Raw genomic sequence first — 18107 nt, forward strand, 5'->3', positions numbered from 1 at the left:
CATATAAAATACTAGTACTTATTTTTCTTAGAAGAAAGTTAGTTAAAATTTTAATAAGTTATGTCGTTAATCTACCTATAAAATTAAATTATTATTTATCATAACCATGTAATGTAATGAAATATTAGGAAAAATAAATAAAACATAACATAATATAAAATTTATTTCATTATACTCTTATATATTACTAATATGTAATCCAATGTTATAAATGTAAACCAATGAAAATGTTAAAACCATCAACTTCAACTTCAACGAACATCAACGAACTGGTACAATTGGTTCAGGCTTTGTATAGTTATGCGCTTACCTACACATTCTGCGATTCATTTTTTATATTATAGATGACACTGATGACAAAGGCACTCTTCTCGGTTGCTGGAATGAGAGATAAGTTTCATTAGGTTAGAAAATTATGGTTCCCGAAACTAAGAGCCTTCTGAAAAGCGGTCACCACGTTCGAGTAGTCCACAAGAAAACAAATATGATGCCAAACTCATTGCCGTTAATAATTTTTCCTAACGTTTTAAATATGATAGCAAACGATGGAAAGCCATTAAATAAATTGACCAGGAAACCGTGTAAGCCTTCGCCCCATCGCCAAAGTTCTTTAGTAATTTTAGTAAGATGAGGAAATTGAATTGAATCACTATACATTTCTTAACAAAAGTCAACCGATTTAATTTAATAAATAATTTATAGGTTGGTCTGACGCACGATACCATTGTAAGTCCGGTAAAACTATCGATGGTTAAAATATTTACGCTCTAGACCCTTCGTGTAAAACCAGCCATATTCTGCTGCTGGACAGGCAGAGGTAGGCACGTAAGCCATCTAATTGTGCGAGATTTTGAAAAATTTGTTTATTATTATCATATTAACAGATTTAAGTTCTACATTTTATTATATACCCAAGAATTTACAAGAATTTCATTACTCTTTTCAGTATTTACAATAAATCCTTTAGCTTCAAGAAGTGTTCTAGCGTCCTGAATATTTTGTAAACATTCAGTGTAGCTGGAGGACATAAACTTAATATTTCTTGTGTTAGCTTCTAATATTAATTTAATTATTCTAAATTCTAAACATTTTTATGAAACATATTCTTAAGAATCTTGCTACAAGTGCGCATGTGCAATAGTTACTCATTTGACTCGTTCGGTTGTTTACGAGTTGTTACGAATGGACTCGACCATTTTCCCGAAGTGGGATGGTCGAGTCGGAGGAGGGAGTTGTGATTATAAAAGAGGTTGTGACACATGCGCAGGGGCCACTTTCGCTTCCGACCGCCGACCCGTGCGGATGTCTGCTCCAGTGCTCTCTCCGTGTGAGTCATCAGTGCTGTAGTGCCATCTCGCTCGCTCCGTGTGAGTCATCGCCGCTTGCCAGTGCGCACGCGCTGTCCGACCGCTGCCTTGCTGCCCTCTCATTGGTCAGTCCGATCGCTGCCTTGCTGCCTGCCGCCCTCTCATTGGTCGCTTCGCTTCAATTTATGAACGCGGGTTTACCTGCGGCCCTCAGATAGCCACCTAACGGTGCCAAACGGTTATCTGTCGGTTAACGCCTTGTGCGGGAGTGTTTTTGTTGTAATTTATAGATTGTTCGAATTTGCTTTGTTCAGTCTCTGAATATAGTTTACTTTTAGGAACATCGCTGACCAAGAAAAAGGTATTTTATAACCTTTTATCCACGATAATAGAGTTGTATCACAAGTAATAAGTGAATAACATTCTTTGATAAACTACCAGTGAGCGCGAGGTGGCGCGCGCGGCGCTGGACGCGACTGCCTATAGTAGGCTGTGAGCAAGCTCCTTCATCCTGGATTCCCCTTTTGCCTATGATTAAATTCTTTTTTACCTTCTTTGTCCTTTTCTGATTTTGATGCGAGCTTGTAGTCAACTAATCGCTTACTGAATAGGTACTTGTATACCTATGTTCCTTGAAGTTGTTCTTTTAGATCTTTTAAGGCTATATAGAATAAAGTTGTGTCGTGTGACTGAGTCTTGGTATTGTGTGTCACATTGGAATCCGCATCCATAAGTAATTTTAATAGGTACATATTTCTTGTTTCCGCAGACAAGAACACTGTGAGTGGCCTCTGCTAAACAAGAAGTAGCTGTAGCATTTGGTTTCATTTGAAACCTGCGTCCTATATTAATCCTGTTTGAGATTGCGGTCTTTTCCTCTGGGTTCAAATTGGGTGCATTGATTAGAATACTTAGATAAAAGTTGTAAAGTGTAAGCTTACTGCAAGATCAAACTGTATGTCTTCACCTGGAGTATTAGACTTTGATGGATCTTCTCCCGATACCTGCAGCAGTTCATTGTCTCATCCAGCGACAAGTGGTCGTTAGGGCGGCGGCCGTGCGTTACCTGTTACGCGACGCTTTTGGTTATGTACGCCTTCGTTCGAGGATACTGGCTTGGATGGGTACTTTTTTGATATTAAAAAAGTACAGGATAATACAGAATTAGATAATACAGAAAGTTACAAACAATGAAAAAAAAATTTTCAGCTATAAATTTCATTTTAAAATCCACAACAGACCTTATGCAATCCAACTTTTTCAAAATTCCAGTAAGCAAATTTTTTTTTTTTTACTAATGATTTATTATTTTATAACCTGACCTGAAATAACATAAATCAAAACTTACTTTAACTCATCCGAGTAAGGATTAAGCCTTCTGCCAGATGACCTAGTAAGTCTGGGCATCGCAGCAAATTCCTCGCCAGGACTAGTCAGCCCACTAGGACCAGCAACCGGTTCGTCAAGGATCGGCGCAGAAGAGGAGGCCGTGACAAGCGGCTAATTTGAGTCCAACACTTGCACTTCACTTAACTCTTCAAACAATGGGCTTCGGAGACGCCATGGTAGTCAAACGTTGTAAGTTTATAGGAGTACGTAAAACGATTTCTACTGCAAGGGTGACAAACGATGACTGGACGCCATTAAACAAAATGAATGGCTTAAAAACAAATTTAGTGATCACCAAAAAGTATCGATACCCGAGTAGTATCGATATTTTCAATAACTTTTGTACTATCTACAAAACAAATATGGGCATTTAAACCGATGATCCATATTAGAAAGTTTAATGTCGATACCAGAGTAGTATCGATACTTTGAAAATTTTCGGAACCCTACACTAAGTGATTGACGTTTGACATCAATTATTTGTCAAATATATTTTGTAATTGCGTGTTACTTACCAATTTGTGTGAAAAGTTTTAATAAATGTATCTCATGAACCGTAAGTTTGCGCAACCTAAATCTTTGCAAAACTCTTTCTTTTAGTGAGTACTATCTACAAAAAAATGGGCATTTAAATCGACGGTCCATATTGGAAAGATTATCCAAAACAGCTTCACTATTAACTATGTCTAATGAATACTTTATTTTTAGTGTTAAAGTTTGGGCTAAATTTTGTTTTCCTAATGGTGATGGGACATCCATTGAATCATTAAAAACAGTGAATGCCCAGCATAGGATACTATGTGAAAATCATTTGAATGAATCTTCATTTACCAGCAGCGATAGGAAAAGACTTAACAAGTTAGATTAAGAGTGAATAGAGGAGGATATAGACCAATTAAAAAACAAACATTGTAGTCCATATAGAGCAAGTTATGACATCCAAGTGAGTATTTACATTCATATTCTACCTAAGTCAAATAGACAAATTTTTATAGTCATGCTTTTTTACATAGAGGTAGGTAGGCAGTACATTTCTGACACACATCTAGGTGATATATGGATGATTAAAAGTTTTCTATTTTCTCCATCCACTTATTGGATTTGTTATCTTTTTCGAATTTTTTATTCAATTATTTTTGTATATTTTCCAGGAACCATCAACTAGCAAAGGTATTTTGTAGGACTTGGACGTGAAAAAGTTCAGTGAACTTACACCTCAAAAGCAAACACTGTCTAAGAGATGCAGAAAAAATCTATCTGAAATAGTGAGGCTCTGAAAAAAGTTTCAAGGTGATAAAAACTCCAAAAGATCTATATTAAGTGTACTAACATCAAACGAACCTAGCAATGAAATATTAAAAAGCACATTAAATAATTCATTTTCTTTACTATTACAAAGCCAACTGAAAAACTTTATAAGAAAATTAACTGGAATGAGATGGACACTGGATGATAAAGTGAACGTCTTGAGCATCTATAAGAAATCAAACTTTTGTTTTATATTATTGATTAGGTTATTTTGAAAGAAAATATTTTTTTAACTGGATTATTATACATAATTATAAGTTTATAATAATACAAATAGTTTTAATCCGGTATAAAAAATTGGTTTCTTTCAATGTGTAAAAGCTATGTTAACCAAAGACAATACTAGGTTATTTTGTCAGCTCTCACAAAAGCTCTCACGAAATCACAAAAGACCAAGATGTCAATGATAATTTATGTAAAATGGCTTTTGATGAAATGTCAATAAGAAAAAATCTGACATATAACGTAAAACTCAATGCTAAGGCCGTACTAGTGTGATAGCAAACCATAGTCGAACTTTCATGGTTATCGGTGTTCGAAAATGCTGGAAACAGCCAATAGCATTTTACTTCTCAGGAGATTGTGACACAGCAGACAAGTCAGCAGCTCTTGTCGAGGAGGTAACCACTTCTTTAGAATATTATACAAAATGTGGTTGAATATTAATTTTTACAAATTTACATTGGCTTGTTTGCTTCTGTGCATGTTTAAAGATTTAATTTTTTTTAAACGGTATTTCCAATTTACACTAGATATACAAATAAACAGAAAACTAAACATAGGTTGGTGTAATAATTTAATTAATTGAACAGCGGAAAGATATTAAAACTTTTTTATGACTTATTTATCCATTGAACCATGACCATCCATTGACTTATTTCCCTGCATCGAGTAGTTGTTAGTATTGCCTTATTGCCTAATTAAAATAACTAATAATTGATGTACCTCTGCTGTACCATATTTATTTTCTTATTGCCGCTTGACCTGTGATTGGTTAAAATAATGCATTAATTGTTTTGAGAATAAGATCATAACCTTCCATTGCAGGTACAGTAAAGTGGAGCCACATAGAGGAGTTTTATAATAAAGATCGCGAGAATCCCAACCGTGTTTGCTCCAGCTTTAACCCAGCACCACTTACAACCAGTACAGAATGGCAAAAAGAAAATCAAAGAGCGCCTAGCAGATCAAATTTTAAGCCATTCGGTTGCAGTTGGAATATTTGCCAAAGTAAGTTTCAAAATTTTATTGAAAAGTACTTCAGTCCGCGATGGCCTCCTAAACTACTTAACCGATTTTAAATTAAATTGGCACACCGTGAGCGGTCTGGTCCAACTTAAGAGATAGGGTAGCTTAGATCTTTAATTATAGTCGCAATTTTATTTTATTGCAAATTATTTGTCTATAATTAATTGACAGTCACAATTATTCGACTGAATTGAGTAAGTGATCAATAGATGGCACTGCTATGGTAAACCGACAAACGTGTCATATAAGCTACAATTCAATATCATGATTACCACGTGTTATTGAGGCTAAAGTATGAACTTTTTTAATTTTTGGTGTTAGCCAACCACGTGTTACTTAGACCGAAGTGTAAATCAAATTCAAATTATAATACAGTGAAATTATTCTTTCGTGTCACGGTATTAAGGCTAACTAAAACCACATTCTATGGCAGCTAGTAATTATATAATTTATTTTACCTTCAGATGAATGATGACAAGACGCCCCTGGAACAACTGTCGCTGGACAAGCTTTTCGACTGAACGGAGATTCGACCGACAGGAAAGAGGTATAAACACTTATTATAATAATACTTGACATCTGTAATTGTGGATGTGATCCAAACCCCACGTCGGTCCAATTAAAAACTAGCTTAGGCAATTAGTAGCAGCGTTTTTAATACGCTGAAATTATTATTCTTCGAAGACACTAAACCTAGCTGCGCAACTGAATATCCCTGTAACAGCCAGGTGGAACCTCCAACCTCCCAGGGAAATTAAGTGGCATCGCCGACTCAGCTACGCCTACGTCTGGCTATGCTCTCGGGGTGTAACTCCCATGATTTAGTTAATCGTTATGAAACGAATAACTGTATGAAGAAGAGAGTGCCTGCGTCTGGCTATGCTCTCGGAGTGTAACTCCCATGATTTAGTTAATCGTTATGAAACGAATAACTGTATGAAGAAGAGAGTGCCTGCGTCTGGCTATGCTCTCGGGGTGTAACTCCCATGATTTAGTTAATCGTTATGAAACGAATAACTGTATGAAGAAGAGAGTGCCTGCGTCTGGCTATGCTCTCGGAGTGTAACTCCCATGATTTAGTTAATCGTTATGAAACGAATAACTGTATGAAGAAGAGAGTGCCTGCGTCTGGCTATGCTCTCGGGGTGTAACTCCCATGATTTAGTTAATCGTTATGAAACGAATAACTGTATGAAGAAGAAAGTGCCTGCGTCTGGCTATGCTCTCGGAGTGTAACTCCCATGATTTAGTTAATCGTTATGAAACGAATAACTGTATGTAGAAGAGAGTGCCTGCGTCTGGCTATGCTCTCGGAGTGTAACTCCCATGATTTAGTTAATCGTTATGAAACGAATAACTGTATGTAGAAGAGAGTGCCTGCGTCTGGCTATGCTCTCGGAGTGTAACTCCCATGATTTAGTTAATCGTTATGAAACGAATAACTGTATGTAGAAGAGAGTGCCTACGTCTGGCTATGTATGCTCTCGGAGTGTAACTCCCATGATTTAGTTAATCGTTATGAAACGAATAACTGTATGTTGAAGAGAGTGCCTGCGTCTGGCTATGCTCTCGGAGTGTAACTCCCATGATTTAGTTAATCGTTATGAAACGAATAACTGTATGTAGAAGAGAGTGCCTGCGTCTGGCTATGCTCTCGGAGTGTAACTCCCATGATTTAGTTAATCGTTATGAAACGAATAACTGTATGTAGAAGAGAGTGCCTGCGTCTGGCTATGCTCTCGGAGTGTAACTCCCATGATTTAGTTAATCGTTATGAAACGAATAACTGTATGTTGAAGAGAGTGCCTGCGTCTGGCTATGCTCTCGGAGTGTAACTCCCATGATTAAGTTAATCGTTATGAAACGAATAACTGTATGTTGAAGAGAGTGACTGCGTCTGGCTATGCTCTCGGAGTGTAACTCCCATGATTTAGTTAATCGTTATGAAACGAATAACTGTATGTAGAAGAGAGTGCCTGCGTCTGGCTATGCTCTCGGAGTGTAACTCCCATGATTTAGTTAATCGTTATGAAACGAATAACTGTATGTAGAAGAGAGTGCCTACGTCTGGCTATGTATGCTCTCGGAGTGTAACTCCCATGATTTAGTTAATCGTTATGAAACGAATAACTGTATGTTGAAGAGAGTGCCTGCGTCTGGCTATGCTCTCGGAGTGTAACTCCCATGATTTAGTTAATCGTTATGAAACGAATAACTGTATGTAGAAGAGAGTGCCTACGTCTGGCTATGTATGCTCTCGGAGTGTAACTCCCATGATTTAGTTAATCGTTATGAAACGAATAACTGTATGTTGAAGAGAGTGCCTGCGTCTGGCTATGCTCTCGGAGTGTAACTCCCATGATTTAGTTAATCGTTATGAAACGAATAACTGTATGTAGAAGAGAGTGCCTACGTCTGGCTATGTATGCTCTCGGAGTGTAACTCCCATGATTTAGTTAATCGTTATGAAACGAATAACTGTATGTTGAAGAGAGTGCCTGCGTCTGGCTATGCTCTCGGAGTGTAACTCCCATGATTTAGTTAATCGTTATGAAACGAATAACTGTATGTTGTAGAGAGTGCCTGCGTCTGGCTATGCTCTCGGAGTGTAACTCCCATGATTTAGTTAATCGTTATGAAACGAATAACTGTATGTAGAAGAGAGTGCCTGCGTCTGGCTATGCTCTCGGAGTGTAACTCCCATGATTTAGTTAATCGTTATGAAACGAATAACTGTATGTAGAAGAGAGTGTCTGCGTCTGGCTATGCTCTCGGAGTGTAACTCCCATGATTTAGTTAATCGTTATGAAACGAATAACTGTATGTTGAAGAGAGTGCCTGCGTCTGGCTATGCTCTCGGAGTGTAACTCCCATGATTTAGTTAATCGTTATGAAACGAATAACTGTATGTTGAAGAGAGTGCCTGCGTCTGGCTATGCTCTCGGAGTGTAACTCCCATGATTTAGTTAATCGTTATGAAACGAATAACTGTATGTAGAAGAGAGTGCCTGCGTCTGGCTAAACTCTCGGAGTGTAACTCCCATGATTTAGTTAATCGTTATGAAACGAATAACTGTATGTAGAAGAGAGTGCCTGCGTCTGGCTATGCTCTCGGAGTGTAACTCCCATGATTTAGTTAATCGTTATGAAACGAATAACTGTATGTAGAAGAGAGTGCCTACGTCTGGCTATGTATGCTCTCGGAGTGTAACTACCATGATTTAGTTAATCGTTACGAAACGAATAACTGTATGTAGAAGAGAGTGCCTGCGTCTGGCTATGCTCTCGGAGTGTAACTCCCATGATTTAGTTAATCGTTATGAAACGAATAACTGTATGTAGAAGAGAGTGCCTGCGTCTGGCTATGCTCTCGGAGTGTAACTCCCATGATTTAGTTAATCGTTATGAAACGAATAACTGTATGTTGAAGAGAGTGCCTGCGTCTGGCTATGCTCTCGGAGTATAACTCCCATGATTTAGTTAATCGTTATGAAACGAATAACTGTATGTTGAAGAGAGTGCCTGCGTCTGGCTATGCTCTCGGAGTGTAACTCCCATGATTTAGTTAATCGTTATGAAACGAATAACTGTATGTAGAAGAGAGTGCCTACGTCTGGCTATGTATGCTCTCGGGGTGTAATTCCCATGATTTAGTTAATCGTTATGAAACGAATAACTGTATGTTGAAGAGAGTGCCTGCGTCTGGCTATGCTCTCGGAGTGTAACTCCCATGATTTAGTTAATCGTTATGAAACGAATAACTGTATGTAGAAGAGAGTGCCTACGTCTGGCTATGTATGCTCTCGGAGTGTAACTCCCATGATTTAGTTAATCGTTATGAAACGAATAACTGTATGTTGAAGAGAGTGCCTGCGTCTGGCTATGCTCTCGGAGTGTAACTCCCATGATTTAGTTAATCGTTATGAAACGAATAACTGTATGTTGAAGAGAGTGCCTGCGTCTGGCTATGCTCTCGGAGTGTAACTCCCATGATTTAGTTAATCGTTATGAAACGAATAACTGTATGTAGAAGAGAGTGCCTGCGTCTGGCTATGCTCTCGGAGTGTAACTCCCATGATTTAGTTAATCGTTATGAAACGAATAACTGTATGTTGAAGAGAGTGCCTGCGTCTGGCTATGCTCTCGGAGTGTAACTCCCATGATTTAGTTAATCGTTATGAAACGAATAACTGTATGTAGAAGAGAGTGCCTACGTCTGGCTATGTATGCTCTCGGAGTGTAACTCCCATGATTTAGTTAATCGTTATGAAACGAATAACTGTATGTTGAAGAGAGTGCCTGCGTTTGGCTATGCTCTCGGAGTGTAACTCCCATGATTTAGTTAATCGTTATGAAACGAATAACTGTATGTAGAAGAGAGTGCCTACGTCTGGCTATGTATGCTCTCGGGGTGTAACTCCCATGATTTAGTTAATCGTTATGAAACGAATAACTGTATGTTGAAGAGAGTGCCTGCGTCTGGCTATGCTCTCGGAGTGTAACTCCCATGATTTAGTTAATCGTTATGAAACGAATAACTGTATGTAGAAGAGAGTGCCTACGTCTGGCTATGTATGCTCTCGGGGTGTAACTCCCATGATTTAGTTAATCGTTATGAAACGAATAACTGTATGTTGAAGAGAGTGCCTGCGTCTGGCTATGCTCTCGGAGTGTAACTCCCATGATTTAGTTAATCGTTATGAAACGAATAACTGTATGTTGAAGAGAGTGCCTGCGTCTGGCTATGCTCTCGGAGTGTAACTCCCATGATTTAGTTAATCGTTATGAAACGAATAACTGTATGTTGAAGAGAGTGCCTGCGTCTGGCTATGCTCTCGGAGTGTAACTCCCATGATTTAGTTAATCGTTATGAAACGAATAACTGTATGTAGAAGAGAGTGCCTACGTCTGGCTATGTATGCTCTCGGGGTGTAACTCCCATGATTTAGTTAATCGTTATGAAACGAATAACTGTATGTTGAAGAGAGTGCCTGCGTCTGGCTATGCTCTCGGAGTGTAACTCCCATGATTTAGTTAATCGTTATGAAACGAATAACTGTATGTAGAAGAGAGTGCCTACGTCTGGCTATGTATGCTCTCGGAGTGTAACTCCCATGATTTAGTTAATCGTTATGAAACGAATAACTGTATGTTGAAGAGAGTGCCTGCGTCTGGCTATGCTCTCGGAGTGTAACTCCCATGATTTAGTTAATCGTTATGAAACGAATAACTGTATGTTGAAGAGAGTGCCTGCGTCTGGCTATGCTCTCGGAGTGTAACTCCCATGATTTAGTTAATCGTTATGAAACGAATAACTGTATGAAGAAGAGAGTGCCTGCGTCTGGCTATGCTCTCGGAGTGTAACTTCCATGATTTAGTTAATCGTTATGAAACGAATAACTGTATGTTGAAGAGAGTGCCTGCGTCTGGATATGCTCTCGGAGTGTAACTCCCATGATTTAGTTAATCGTTATGAAACGAATAACTGTATGTAGAAGAGAGTGCCTACGTCTGGCTATGTATGCTCTCGGAGTGTAACTCCCATGATTTAGTTAATCGTTATGAAACGAATAACTGTATGTTGAAGAGAGTGCCTGCGTTTGGCTATGCTCTCGGAGTGTAACTCCCATGATTTAGTTAATCGTTATGAAACGAATAACTGTATGTAGAAGAGAGTGCCTACGTCTGGCTATGTATGCTCTCGGGGTGTAACTCCCATGATTTAGTTAATCGTTATGAAACGAATAACTGTATGTAGAAGAGAGTGCCTACGTCTGGCTATGTATGCTCTCGGAGTGTAACTCCCATGATTTAGTTAATCGTTATGAAACGAATAACTGTATGTAGAAGAGAGTGCCTGCGTCTGGCTATGCTCTCGGAGTGTAACTCCCATGATTTAGTTAATCGTTATGAAACGAATAACTGTATGTAGAAGAGAGTGCCTACGTCTGGCTATGTATGCTCTCGGAGTGTAAATCCCATGATTTAGTTAATCGTTATGAAACGAATAACTGTATGTTGAAGAGAGTGCCTGCGTCTGGCTATGCTCTCGGAGTGTAACTCCCATGATTTAGTTAATCGTTATGAAACGAATAACTGTATGTAGAAGAGAGTGCCTACGTCTGGCTATGTATGCTCTCGGAGTGTAACTCCCATGATTTAGTTAATCGTTATGAAACGAATAACTGTATGTTGAAGAGAGTGCCTGCGTCTGGCTATGCTCTCGGAGTGTAACTCCCATGATTTAGTTAATCGTTATGAAACGAATAACTGTATGTTGAAGAGAGTGCCTGCGTCTGGCTATGCTCTCGGAGTGTAACTCCCATGATTTAGTTAATCGTTATGAAACGAATAACTGTATGTAGAAGAGAGTGCCTACGTCTGGCTATGTATGCTCTCGGGGTGTAACTCCCATGATTTAGTTAATCGTTATGAAACGAATAACTGTATGTAGAAGAGAGTGCCTGCGTCTGGCTAAACTCTCGGAGTGTAACTCCCATGATTTAGTTAATCGTTATGAAACGAATAACTGTATGTAGAAGAGAGTGCCTGCGTCTGGCTATGCTCTCGGAGTGTAACTCCCATGATTTAGTTAATCGTTATGAAACGAATAACTGTATGTAGAAGAGAGTGCCTGCGTCTGGCTATGCTCTCGGAGTGTAACTCCCATGATTTAGTTAATCGTTATGAAACGAATAACTGTATGTTGAAGAGAGTGCCTGCGTCTGGCTATGCTCTCGGAGTGTAACTCCCATGATTTAGTTAATCGTTATGAAACGAATAACTGTATGTAGAAGAGAGTGCCTACGTCTGGCTATGTATGCTCTCGGAGTGTAACTCCCATGATTTAGTTAATCGTTATGAAACGAATAACTGTATGTTGAAGAGAGTGCCTGCGTCTGGCTATGCTCTCGGAGTGTAACTCCCATGATTTAGTTAATCGTTATGAAACGAATAACTGTATGTAGAAGAGAGTGCCTGCGTCTGGCTATGCTCTCGGAGTGTAACTCCCATGATTTAGTTAATCGTTATGAAACGAATAACTGTATGTAGAAGAGAGTGCCTGCGTCTGGCTATGCTCTCGGAGTGTAACTCCCATGATTTAGTTAATCGTTATGAAACGAATAACTGTATGTAGAAGAGAGTGCCTGCGTCTGGCTATGCTCTCGGAGTGTAACTCCCATGATTTAGTTAATCGTTATGAAACGAATAACTGTATGTTGAAGAGAGTGCCTGCGTCTGGCTATGCTCTCGGAGTGTAACTCCCATGATTTAGTTAATCGTTATGAAACGAATAACTGTATGTTGAAGAGAGTGTCTGCGTCTGGCTATGCTCTCGGAGTGTAACTCCCATGATTTAGTTAATCGTTATGAAACGAATAACTGTATGTAGAAGAGAGTGCCTACGTCTGGCTATGTATGCTCTCGGGGTGTAACTCCCATGATTTAGTTAATCGTTATGAAACGAATAACTGTATGTTGAAGAGAGTGCCTGCGTCTGGCTATGCTCTCGGAGTGTAACTCCCATGATTTAGTTAATCGTTATGAAACGAATAACTGTATGTAGAAGAGAGTGCCTACGTCTGGCTATGTATGCTCTCGGAGTGTAACTCCCATGATTTAGTTAATCGTTATGAAACGAATAACTGTATGTTGAAGAGAGTGCCTGCGTCTGGCTATGCTCTCGGAGTGTAACTCCCATGATTTAGTTAATCGTTATGAAACGAATAACTGTATGTTGAAGAGAGTGCCTGCGTCTGGCTATGCTCTCGGAGTGTAACTCCCATGATTTAGTTAATCGTTATGAAACGAATAACTGTATGTAGAAGAGAGTGCCTGCGTCTGGCTATGCTCTCGGAGTGTAACTCCCATGATTTAGTTAATCGTTATGAAACGAATAACTGTATGTTGAAGAGAGTGCCTGCGTCTGGCTATGCTCTCGGAGTGTAACTCCCATGATTTAGTTAATCGTTATGAAACGAATAACTGTATGTAGAAGAGAGTGCCTACGTCTGGCTATGTATGCTCTCGGAGTGTAACTCCCATGATTTAGTTAATCGTTATGAAACGAATAACTGTATGTTGAAGAGAGTGCCTGCGTTTGGCTATGCTCTCGGAGTGTAACTCCCATGATTTAGTTAATCGTTATGAAACGAATAACTGTATGTAGAAGAGAGTGCCTACGTCTGGCTATGTATGCTCTCGGGGTGTAACTCCCATGATTTAGTTAATCGTTATGAAACGAATAACTGTATGTTGAAGAGAGTGCCTGCGTCTGGCTATGCTCTCGGAGTGTAACTCCCATGATTTAGTTAATCGTTATGAAACGAATAACTGTATGTAGAAGAGAGTGCCTACGTCTGGCTATGTATGCTCTCGGGGTGTAACTCCCATGATTTAGTTAATCGTTATGAAACGAATAACTGTATGTTGAAGAGAGTGCCTGCGTCTGGCTATGCTCTCGGAGTGTAACTCCCATGATTTAGTTAATCGTTATGAAACGAATAACTGTATGTTGAAGAGAGTGCCTGCGTCTGGCTATGCTCTCGGAGTGTAACTCCCATGATTTAGTTAATCGTTATGAAACGAATAACTGTATGTTGAAGAGAGTGCCTGCGTCTGGCTATGCTCTCGGAGTGTAACTCCCATGATTTAGTTAATCGTTATGAAACGAATAACTGTATGTAGAAGAGAGTGCCTACGTCTGGCTATGTATGCTCTCGGGGTGTAACTCCCATGATTTAGTTAATCGTTATGAAACGAATAACTGTATGTTGAAGAGAGTGCCTGCGTCTGGCTATGCTCTCGGAGTGTAACTCCCATGATTTAGTTAATCGTTATGAAACGAATAACTGTATGTAGAAGAGAGTGCCTACGTCTGGCTATGTATGCTCTCGGAGTGTAACTCCCATGATTTAGTTAATCGTTATGAAACGAATAACTGTATGTTGAAGAGAGTGCCTGCGTCTGGCTATGCTCTCGGAGTGTAACTCCCATGATTTAGTTAATCGTTATGAAACGAATAACTGTATGTTGAAGAGAGTGCCTGCGTCTGGCTATGCTCTCGGAGTGTAACTCCCATGATTTAGTTAATCGTTATGAAACGAATAACTGTATGTAGAAGAGAGTGCCTACGTCTGGCTATGTATGCTCTCGGAGTGTAACTCCCATGATTTAGTTAATCGTTATGAAACGAATAACTGTATGTTGAAGAGAGTGCCTGCATTTGGCTATGCTCTCGGAGTGTAACTCCCATGATTTAGTTAATCGTTATGAAACGAATAACTGTATGTAGAAGAGAGTGCCTACGTCTGGCTATGTATGCTCTCGGGGTGTAACTCCCATGATTTAGTTAATCGTTATGAAACGAATAACTGTATGTTGAAGAGAGTGCCTGCGTCTGGCTATGCTCTCGGAGTGTAACTCCCATGATTTAGTTAATCGTTATGAAACGAATAACTGTATGTTGAAGAGAGTGCCTGCGTCTGGCTATGCTCTCGGAGTGTAACTCCCATGATTTAGTTAATCGTTATGAAACGAATAACTGTATGTAGAAGAGAGTGCCTACGTCTGGCTATGTATGCTCTCGGGGTGTAACTGCCATGATTTAGTTAATCGTTATGAAACGAATAACTGTATGTAGAAGAGAGTGCCTACGTCTGGCTATGTATGCTCTCGGGGTGTAACTCCCATGATTTAGTTAATCGTTATGAAACGAATAACTGTATGTTGAAGAGAGTGCCTGCGTCTGGCTATGCTCTCGGAGTGTAACTCCCATGATTTAGTTAATCGTTATGAAACGAATAACTGTATGTAGAAGAGAGTGCCTACGTCTGGCTATGTATGCTCTCGGAGTGTAACTCCCATGATTTAGTTAATCGTTATGAAACGAATAACTGTATGTTGAAGAGAGTGCCTGCGTTTGGCTATGCTCTCGGAGTGTAACTCCCATGATTTAGTTAATCGTTATGAAACGAATAACTGTATGTAGAAGAGAGTGCCTACGTCTGGCTATGTATGCTCTCGGGGTGTAACTCCCATGATTTAGTTAATCGTTATGAAACGAATAACTGTATGTTGAAGAGAGTGCCTGCGTCTGGCTATGCTCTCGGAGTGTAACTCCCATGATTTAGTTAATCGTTATGAAACGAATAACTGTATGTAGAAGAGAGTGCCTACGTCTGGCTATGTATGCTCTCGGAGTGTAACTCCCATGATTTAGTTAATCGTTATGAAACGAATAACTGTATGTTGAAGAGAGTGCCTGCGTCTGGCTATGCTCTCGGAGTGTAACTCCCATGATTTAGTTAATCGTTATGAAACGAATAACTGTATGTTGAAGAGAGTGCCTGCGTCTGGCTATGCTCTCGGAGTGTAACTCCCATGATTTAGTTAATCGTTATGAAACGAATAACTGTGTGTAGAAGAGAGTGCCTGCGTCTGGCTATGCTCTCGGAGTGTAACTCCCATGATTTAGTTAATCGTTATGAAACGAATAACTATGTTGAAGAGAGTGCCTGCGTCTGGCTATGCTCTCGGAGTGTAACTCCCATGATTTAGTTAATCGTTATGAAACGAATAACTGTATGTTGAAGAGAGTGCCTGCGTCTGGCTATGCTCTCGGAGTGTAACTCCCATGATTTAGTTAATCGTTATGAAACGAATAACTGTATGTTGAAGAGAGTGCCTGCGTCTGGCTATGCTCTCGGAGTGTAACTCCCATGATTTAGTTAATCGTTATGAAACGAATAACTGTATGTAGAAGAGAGTGCCTACGTCTGGCTATGTATGCTCTCGGAGTGTAACTCCCATGATTTAGTTAATCGTTATGAAACGAATAACTGTATGTTGAAGAGAGTGCCTGCGTCTGGCTATGCTCTCGGAGTGTAACTCCCATGATTTAGTTAATCGTTATGAAACGAATAACTGTATGTAGAAGAGAGTGCCTACGTCTGGCTATGTATGCTCTCGGGGTGTAACTCCCATGATTTAGTTAATCGTTATGAAACGAATAACTGTATGTTGAAGAGAGTGCCTGCGTCTGGCTATGCTCTCGGAGTGTAACTCCCATGATTTAGTTAATCGTTATGAAACGAATAACTGTATGTAGAAGAGAGTGCCTACGTCTGGCTATGTATGCTCTCGGAGTGTAACTCCCATGATTTAGTTAATCGTTATGAAACGAATAACTGTATGTTGAAGAGAGTGCCTGCGTCTGGCTATGCTCTCGGAGTGTAACTCCCATGATTTAGTTAATAGTTATGAAACGAATAACTGTATGTTGAAGAGAGTGCCTGCGTCTGGCTATGCTCTCGGAGTGTAACTCCCATGATTTAGTTAATCGTTATGAAACGAATAACTGTATGTTGAAGAGAGTGCCTGCGTCTGGCTATGCTCTCGGAGTGTAACTCCCATGATTTAGTTAATCGTTATGAAACGAATAACTGTATGTAGAAGAGAGTGCCTGCGTCTGGCTATGCTCTCGGAGTGTAACTCCCATGATTTAGTTAATCGTTATGAAACGAATAACTGTATGTTGAAGAGAGTGCCTGCGTCTGGCTATGCTCTCGGAGTGTAACTCCCATGATTTAGTTAATCGTTATGAAACGAATAACTGTATGTAGAAGAGAGTGCCTACGTCTGGCTATGTATGCTCTCGGAGTGTAACTCCCATGATTTAGTTAATCGTTATGAAACGAATAACTGTATGTTGAAGAGAGTGCCTGCGTTTGGCTATGCTCTCGGAGTGTAACTCCCATGATTTAGTTAATCGTTATGAAACGAATAACTGTATGTAGAAGAGAGTGCCTACGTCTGGCTATGTATGCTCTCGGGGTGTAACTCCCATGATTTAGTTAATCGTTATGAAACGAATAACTGTATGTTGAAGAGAGTGCCTGCGTCTGGCTATGCTCTCGGAGTGTAACTCCCATGATTTAGTTAATCGTTATGAAACGAATAACTGTATGTAGAAGAGAGTGCCTACGTCTGGCTATGTATGCTCTCGGGGTGTAACTCCCATGATTTAGTTAATCGTTATGAAACGAATAACTGTATGTTGAAGAGAGTGCCTGCGTCTGGCTATGCTCTCGGAGTGTAACTCCCATGATTTAGTTAATCGTTATGAAACGAATAACTGTATGTTGTAGAGAGTGCCTGCGTCTGGCTATGCTCTCGGAGTGTAACTCCCATGATTTAGTTAATCGTTATGAAACGAATAACTGTATGTAGAAGAGAGTGCCTGCGTCTGGCTATGCTCTCGGAGTGTAACTCCCATGATTTAGTTAATCGTTATGAAACGAATAACTGTATGTAGAAGAGAGTGTCTGCGTCTGGCTATGCTCTCGGAGTGTAACTCCCATGATTTAGTTAATCGTTATGAAACGAATAACTGTATGTTGAAGAGAGTGCCTGCGTCTGGCTATGCTCTCGGAGTGTAACTCCCATGATTTAGTTAATCGTTATGAAACGAATAACTGTATGTTGAAGAGAGTGCCTGCGTCTGGCTATGCTCTCGGAGTGTAACTCCCATGATTTAGTTAATCGTTATGAAACGAATAACTGTATGTAGAAGAGAGTGCCTGCGTCTGGCTATGCTCTCGGAGTGTAACTCCCATGATTTAGTTAATCGTTATGAAACGAATAACTGTATGAAGAAGAGAGTGCCTGCGTCTGGCTATGCTCTCGGAGTGTAACTCCCATGATTTAGTTAATCGTTATGAAACGAATAACTGTATGTAGAAGAGAGTGCCTGCGTCTGGCTATGCTCTCGGAGTGTAACTCCCATGATTTAGTTAATCGTTATGAAACGAATAACTGTATGTTGAAGAGAGTGCCTGCGTCTGGCTATGCTCT

General features: G+C 39.7%; 2 long non-coding RNA genes across 5 annotated transcripts; one reads left to right on the forward strand and one right to left on the reverse strand.

Annotated features, from left to right (window-relative positions):
- Positions 1 to 273: 273 nt before the first annotated feature.
- LOC123719072 lies at positions 274 to 2535 on the reverse strand. 2 transcript variants are annotated; one of them, XR_006755132.1, is made up of 2 exons: positions 2275 to 2535; positions 274 to 378 (listed from the first exon to the last, which is right to left on the reverse strand). It is a non-coding gene; the product is annotated as an uncharacterized LOC123719072 (long non-coding RNA). The 2 variants fall into 2 exon arrangements; XR_006755131.1 differs by having other exon boundaries at positions 2249 to 2535.
- A 634-nt stretch (positions 2536 to 3169) lies between these two features.
- On the forward strand, positions 3170 to 6062 carry LOC123719071. 3 transcript variants are annotated; one of them, XR_006755129.1, is made up of 6 exons: positions 3170 to 3252; positions 3405 to 3639; positions 3848 to 3986; positions 4581 to 4624; positions 5052 to 5234; positions 5717 to 6062. It is a non-coding gene; the product is annotated as an uncharacterized LOC123719071 (long non-coding RNA). The 3 variants fall into 3 exon arrangements; XR_006755128.1 differs by having other exon boundaries at positions 3172 to 3295; XR_006755130.1 differs by lacking the exon at positions 4581 to 4624 and having other exon boundaries at positions 3172 to 3295.
- Positions 6063 to 18107: the final 12045 nt, after the last annotated feature.

Source organism: Pieris brassicae, assembly GCF_905147105.1.
Source record: "Pieris brassicae chromosome W unlocalized genomic scaffold, ilPieBrab1.1 SUPER_W_unloc_4, whole genome shotgun sequence".
NCBI classification, from domain to species: Eukaryota; Metazoa; Arthropoda; class Insecta; order Lepidoptera; family Pieridae; genus Pieris; species Pieris brassicae.